Source organism: Myotis davidii, unplaced genomic scaffold (genome assembly GCF_000327345.1).
Source record: "Myotis davidii unplaced genomic scaffold, ASM32734v1 scaffold207, whole genome shotgun sequence".
Lineage (NCBI taxonomy): Eukaryota > Metazoa > Chordata > Mammalia > Chiroptera > Vespertilionidae > Myotis > Myotis davidii.
Genome location: NW_006298349.1, coordinates 429,252 through 436,810, shown reverse-complemented (window position 1 = coordinate 436,810; position 7,559 = coordinate 429,252). Strand labels below are relative to the sequence as shown.

Below are 7,559 nucleotides of genomic sequence, written 5' to 3'. Positions count from 1 at the left end.
AAGGCCCATCAGGGGGTTGGGGAGCTCCCCCCATCAGGCACAGAGCAGGGCTGATCAGGGGGTTGGGGCGCCTTCCCCTGTCACGAACAGAGCAGGGTGGATAGAGAGGTTGTGGCCCTGCCCCGTCACACACAGAGCCGCAGGGTGATCAGGGGGTTTGGGCGCTGCCCCCTGTCACGCTGATCCTGGAGCCAGGAGGCCTCTTGGCTCCGCTGATCCCAGTGCTGGGAGGCATATTACCCTTTTACTATATAGAATAGAGGCTTGGTGCATGGGTGGGGCCGGCTGGTTTGGCCTGAAGGGTGTCCTGGATCAGGGGGAGGGTCCCCACTGGGGTGCCTGGCCAGTCTGGGTCAGGGGCTGAGGGCTGTTTTCCGGCTGGCGGGGGACTGAAGCTCCCAACCGCTCCTTTTCTTCTTTTTTTTTTTATTCTGGGCCAGCTTTAGCTCTGAGGCCTCTGTTGCTGAAAGCAGGTATCTGGTTTGTTTGGGTTCTATAATCGAAACACTGTATCAACTCCGCTCTGAGATCCCGGCTGGCTGAAAGCAGGTTTTTGGGGGTTTATTTAGCTTCTATATTTGTACCACTGTTTCAAACTGCAAGCTCAGAGGGCCGGCAAGGCAGGCGGGGAACGGTGGTTTCCTCCGTCACTGAAGCAAGCAAGCCTCATGTTAGCTTGAAGCTGCCTGGCTGCCAGCCGCCCTCTTGGCTGGCAGTTAATTTGCAAATCGCCCCGATTAGCCAACGGGAAGGGTAGCGGACGTACGGCTAATTACCATGTTTCTCTTTTATTAGATGGGACTAGAGGCTCAGGGCACAGATTCGTGCACCAGTGTGATCCCTCAGCCTGGCCTGTGCCCTCTTGCAATCCAGGACTCCACAGGTGCAAGATCGGGGCAGGGGAGGGACTGTGGGAGGACTCCATGGTTTGTCTGGCCTGTCTCACCCAGTCCCGATCGGCAGGACCCCAGCAGCAAGCTAACCTACAGGTCAGAGCGTCTGCCCCCTGGTTGTCTGTGCATGTCATAGCTACCGGTTGAACAGTCACTTAGGCTTTTATATATATATACAGATGTTTCTTATCTCCCTCTCCCTTCCTCTCTGAAATCAATAAAATATATATTTTTTAAAAAGAACAAATTCATAAAATAAAATGGGGGAAAAAGCAGGCGGAGGAAAGCCAGGAGAGACCTCTCAGCAGCAGGCAAACCCCCATCAAAGCGCCTAACTTGGTTATCAACACAGACTCATTTGGTCATTTGTGGAGCCAGATACATGTACACTTCATGACACTGTGTTGTGTCAGTCAATCTAGGCACAGTTATTCCCTTATGATGATTTCTACTCAAAAGATCAAGCATGAGATTCACTATTTCAAGAGAAGAATCTAAGACTTCAGAACTGAAACAGCACTGACAAGAGAGGATCAGTACAGAAACCTAGAGTAAACCATTTTCTAAAACACAGCAAAGTGCCACCGACTAGAGATAAATAATACAAGACCATTTTCAATGAAGTGATCTCCCTTTCCACAGCACACGCCAAGGCCTGACCCACCCTCCACACTGACTTTAAAGGCTCTCTCCTACACAAGCGTCCACAAGCCAGTCCCCTATGCTGTAGCTCTGAAAGGCACAGAATGGAGGGTAGGGTGCTACTTGTACTCTATGAAACTGTGTTATCCTAAACTTCCATCATTCACATTTAATTTTTTATTTCTCTCCTTTTAGCTACCTCCTCTGCTCCCCATTATTTCACACACATAAAACTGTACTTTTTAAATGCATCTCCGGTTTGATGTCAAATAATCACATTTCAATCCCTCAGCAAACCAAGACACATTTAGTTCATTGTCTAAGACTATTCCTTCTCTATAAGGATTCTAAAATTAAGTTTTACAAGTTCTTAAAAGTCTTAATTAAATTCTCCAAATTGAAAGCATATATATGCATACTTAAAAGGAGTGAATGCAAGGGAAAATACACGAGGCCGTTACCATTCAATGTAATATTAGGTGCATGGTTGAAAAAAGTCAGTGAGCCCTGGGTAGTGTTGCCAAGTGGTTAGAGTTGGCCTGAGCACGAAAGGGTCTCAAGTTCAATTCCCAGTCAAGGGCACATAGCTGGGTTTCAGGTCTGACCCTTGGCCTCAGCCAGGGTGCATGCAGGAGGCAACCAATCGATGTGACTCTTTCACATAGATGTCTCTCTCTTTCTCCTCCTTCCTTCCACTCTCTAAAAATCAATGGGAAAAATATCCTCAGGTGAGGATTAAAAAAATAATAAAAATAAGTGAGATCTATATGCATAGGCAACAAGTGAAAAAAGGAAATACACATAACATGTATAGTTACAACAATAAAAACAAAAACATTTAACTTTGCTTCATATGTACACATATTTGCAATTTTTAAAAAATCTGGGCCCTGCCCTGACCGGTTTGCCTCAGTGGATAAAGCGTCGGCCTGCAACTCGAGAGTCCCGGGTTCGATTCCAGTCGGGGGCATGTACCTTGGTTGCGGGCACATCCCCTGTGCGGGGCATGCAGGAGGCAGCTGATCGATGTTTCTCATCGATGTTTCTAACTCTCTATCCCTCTCCCCTCCTCTAAAATATATTTTTTAAAAAAATCTGGAAGACCTAGGCAGCAAACAGATCTTTTTTTTTTTAATTGATTTCAGAGAGGAAGAGAGAGGGAAGGACAGAAACATCATTGATGAGAGAGAATCATTGATTGGCTGCCTTCTAAATGCCCCCTACTGGGGATTGAGCTCAGAAACTGGGCATGTGCCCTCACCTAGAATTGAACTGTGACCTCCTGGGTCATGGGTCAAAGCCCAACCACTGAACCACACCTGCCAGGTTGTAATTTAAAATCCATGTTTTTTAAAAAACATGGATTCATAAATTTAAAACTTCCTTAGTAAAACTTACCCACATCTGAGCATCTAGAATTATCTATGTATTCCACTACGTATGTTTAAGCTAAAATTATCCTATGCGTAAGAATTTTCATTGGACATCTACAAATAGTCTAAATTTTAAGGCAGGTATTAACTTGCTAAGTGACATCTACCATTTAAATGGCCTTTTAACAATTATGATTTCAATTCCTCAAGAGAAAAACCCACGGGCAAGCGCTGACTCTGAATTGAAGAATGGGAAGTTCAAAAAAAGATGGAGTCATCCCAGTTTCTTCCAAAGGGTGCGACACCACATTTCTATAAGCAGTAACGTGAAAACCACAAACACAGAAACAGAAGAAAAAACTAGGTCAGCGGTTCTCAACCTGTGGGTCGCAACCCCTTTGGGGGCCGAACGACCCTTTCACAGGGTTTGCCTAAGACCATCGGAAAACATATATATATAATTACATATGGTTTTGTGATTTATCACAATGCTTTAATTATGTTCAATTTGTAATAATGAAATTTGGGGTCACCACAACATGAGGAACTTTATAAAACGGTCACGGCATTAGGAAGGTTGAGAACCACTGCACTAGGGTAAGGTATGACTCTGGATCTTAGAGCCCTCTGGCCTCTTACCTCTCATTTCGAAGACAGATACCCTTCTTTCTAGCCCCTTTCCCAAACAAAACATTTCTCTAAGAAGCTCTACCCGCCCTGGCCAGTGTGGCTCAGTGGTAGAGCATTGTCCTGTGAACCAAAGGGTCCCGGGTTCAATTCTGGGCAAGGGCACATAGTCTGGTTGCAGGCTCCTCCTGGCCCTGGTCCTGGTCAGGGCTCATGCAGGAGGCAACCAATCAATGTGTTTCTCTCACATCGATGTTTCTCTCTGTCTTTCCCTCTCTCTATCACTCTCCCTAAAAATCAATGAAAAAATATCCTTGGGTAAGGATTAACAACAACAACAACAAAAAAAGAACCTACCCAAAGAGTTGCTTTAGGTACCAAACTCTATGCCTTAGAAGCCTTCAAAAGCAATTTCCCATCCTCCAGATTACTGCCCAAATTAAACCAGACTCAATAATGGCCCCAAATTACTAATAGTATGCATGACAACTCTTCTTCACTTATGGTATATTTGGTAAAAGTATTTACAGTAGCTACAAAAAGGGCTGTGTTTGAGGATAGATTGCTGTAAAACTTTAGTCACAGAATGGTTCGAAGATAGGAATAATTATTTTTTTTAAATGTTCAAAATATAATGCAGACTATGTTAAGTCATACAAGCCATACAACTGCAAATCCCTTATGTTTTTACTGCTAGTGTCAATCTTCACACACAAACCCGTAAGTGGCAAGATACTCGTTCTATTTAACACAAGCCAGAAATGCAGACAGGCCACTGTGATAGCACTGAGTCTAAATCATGGAAAATTTCACATTCTATAGTGCAATTCAAGCCTAAAGCGGGCAGAAAGTTACCAAATCTAACCATGTTCTTCTCACTCTCCACCTATCAAAAGAAGAACCAAAGTGTGGATACAAAAGCCCACACTTAGGCTTAGATAAGCAAAGTTTCAACTCCTGCTTATCCAGGGGTTCACTTCTGTAGTTACATTGTAGCCGAGTGTCAGGCTCACAAAAAACCTTTACTTATTTACAAAGGATATAACATAAATTGGCATTTTAATAGGAAATCATACCATTAAAAACAAAACTGTACTAAGCTTATAGATATGCTGTGAATTCTATTCAAACTGTAACACTGTTACTCATCAAGGTTAAACCAACCCTTCCTCACCAGTCCACTAGAAAGTGCTGGAAACACAGTTGCCCAGGACCCAAACAGATGCAAGAAAATGATCCCCCTTAAGTACTGAGAACAAATGAGGGACACTACGGTTCATGATTGGTATACTACCAAAGGTATTGCAACGCTGACAGATCTGAATTTTGAAAATATTTATCACCACCTCTTGTCTATCTATAGCTGGAGTTGTTTCTTCAAACTAAGCAATTAACATTTAAAACAAAACAAAACAAACACACACACTAATCCAGCCCTGGCCAGGTGACTCAGTTGATTGGAGAATCCTCCCATACACCAAAAGGTTACAGGTTCCATTCTGGGTGAAGGCACATACCTAGGTTGTGGATTCCATCCCTGGTTGGGGTGGATCACCCCCAGCCATCCTTAGCTGGGTCTACTTGCCTGTCCACTGTAGGATCCCAGCCTTATTACCTTTTCTTTGAAGGCAAGCTGTTCATGGAAAAACTAGAGGCCTGGTGTATGAAATTCATGCATGGGAGGGGGGGTGTCCCTCAGCCCGGCCTGCACCCTCTCTAATACAGGACCCCTCGGGGATGTCCGACTGATCAGGCCTAAACCAGCAGTCAGACATCCCTCTCACAATCTGGGCCTGCTGGCTCCTAACCGCTCACCTGCCTGATTGCCCCTAACCACTCTGCCTACCAGCCTGATCAACCCCAACTCCCCTCCCCCCCGCTGGCCTGCTCACTCCAAACTCCCTCCCCCATTGTCCTGATCACCCCCAACTGACCCCCACTGACGGCCTGCTTGCCTCCAACTGGCCTCCCTGCTGGTCTGGTCACCCCCAACAGCCTGATCACCCACAACTGCCCTCCCCTCTTGGCCTCTAACCGCCTTTACCTCGGCCCCACCATCATGGCTTTGTCCAGAAGAATGTCTGGAAGGTCTCCCAGTCTAGTTAGCATATTACCCTTTAACTAGTACAGAGGCCTGGTGCACAGGTGGGAGCTGGGTGGTTTGCCCTGAGGGGTGTCCCAGATCAGGGTTGGGGGTTCCCTTGGGGCCTGGGGCAGCTGGGCGAGGGTCCTGTGGTGGTTTGCAGGCCAGCCACACCCCCATGGGGTGAGGGTCCCCGCTGGGGGGTGTGGCCAGCCTGGGTGAGGGGCTGATGGCTGTTTGCAGGCTGGCCACACCCTCCAGTGGGGACTCTTACTCCATGAGGGTGTGGCCAGCCTGAGTAAGGGGCTGAGGGCCATTTTCAGGCTGGCCACAGCCTCTTCAAGGTGGGAGTCCCCACTGGGGTGCCTGGCCAGCCTGGGTGAGGGGCTGAGGGCTGTTATCAGGCTGGCCTCGCCCCCTGGCAACCCAGGCCCCCAGCCCCTCCTTGAGCAGAGGCCAGGGCGGGCAGGAAGCCTGGGTCGCCCAATCCAGGCCCCCCAGCCACTCCTTCAGCGGTTCGGGAAACTTGGCTTCCTCCGTCACCCGGGGCAACCCAAGCCTCCTGCTCGCTCTAGCTCCATGGCTGGCGCCATCTTTGTTGGGTTAATTTGCATAGTTGCCCTGATTGGCTGATGGGCATAGAGGGGACAGTCAATTTGCATGTTTCCATTTTATTAGTGTAGATAGAAGATAGATGGCCTGTAATTCCATTGAAGACTCAGTACTTCTTTTTGCCACATTCTTTGAATATCAAGCTGAAGTGAAGGAGGACATGAAAAGCAATTCCTAAGCTTATCTAAGAGGATGTGAGAGTAAAATCTGCCTTCCAATGTTTAAGAGGCCTGAGATAGATAACTGATGTATGGCATACAAGCTCTACAGCAGTGGTTCTCAATCTTCCTAATGCCACGACCCTTTAATACAGTTCCTCATGTTGTGGTGACCCCCCAACCATAAAATTATTTTCGTTGCTACTCCATAACTGTAATTTTGCTACTGTTATGAATCGTAATGTAAATATCTGATATGCAGGATGTATTTTCATTGATACAAATTGAACATAAAGCATAGTGATTAATCACAAAAACATTATGTAATTATATATGTTTTCCGATGGTCTTAGACGAACCCTGTGAAAGGGTCGTCCGACCCCCAAAGGGGTGGAGACCTACAGGTTGAGAACCGCTGCTCTACAGTCTGCCCTGGAGTTGGAGAGCCAGTTACTCAAGCTCCAGCTAGACCTGAAGACCATGGCTTCTGCCAACAATGAACGTCTTATGCTTCATGGGAAATACCTGGATGAACAGAACAGTAACAGACCACCTGCAACGCCAGCTAGGACATGGTAAGGAACTGGAAAGTCAGGCCCAGGAGGAGGGATCCACTGGGAAAGCCTGCAGAAGCCTTAGGTAAATAGACCAACATCTGAAGACAGAGCAAGTCTTCTCATTGTAGTGGTCCCCAATAAGCTACTTACGAATCTTGATCCTCTGTACTTGACAAAATACTGACCTCCTTCATTGATGTGTGTACAAATACACCTTTTTTGCACTTAAAAAAATTTAAAAAAAATGCCACTGAAGGTGGTCATTGCCTAAGTCCCATCCTCAAACTGTAAACTGCACAACCGCATTTAATTGTAAAATCCAAGGCTTATTCAGATAAAAAAAAATACCGGTATTTTCTGATTTCCAAAGGATTAAGCCTAATCACTGAGATGAAATGTGTATCTACACATAACACAACGGAAACATTATTTCCTCGGTGTCTGCTGGAGGTGACTCATTTCTCGCTGAAGAAGGCACCCCAAGTCCGGCCTCCCACCAGCCTCTCTGTCTGTCCAATGCGCTCCTCCCTCCAGCGCTGCAAGTGCTTCTAACTGCATTCTTGGGCCGAGGATACGGTCTCCTAGCAACCGTCCTAACAGGGCCGTATCCTCAC

The 7,559-nt window shown here is 46.4% G+C and overlaps 1 long non-coding RNA gene across 1 annotated transcript in view; it reads right to left on the bottom strand.

Annotated features, from left to right (window-relative positions):
* Positions 1–673: 673 nt before the first annotated feature.
* Positions 674–7,559, bottom strand: part of LOC107184706 — an 8,574-nt gene continuing 1,688 nt past the window's right edge. The window contains exons 2-3 of the long non-coding RNA XR_001515605.1: positions 6,124–6,125; positions 674–686 (exon numbers count right to left, since the gene is read on the bottom strand). This is a non-coding gene — a long non-coding RNA (uncharacterized LOC107184706). The remainder of the gene's footprint in view (positions 687–6,123; positions 6,126–7,559) is intronic.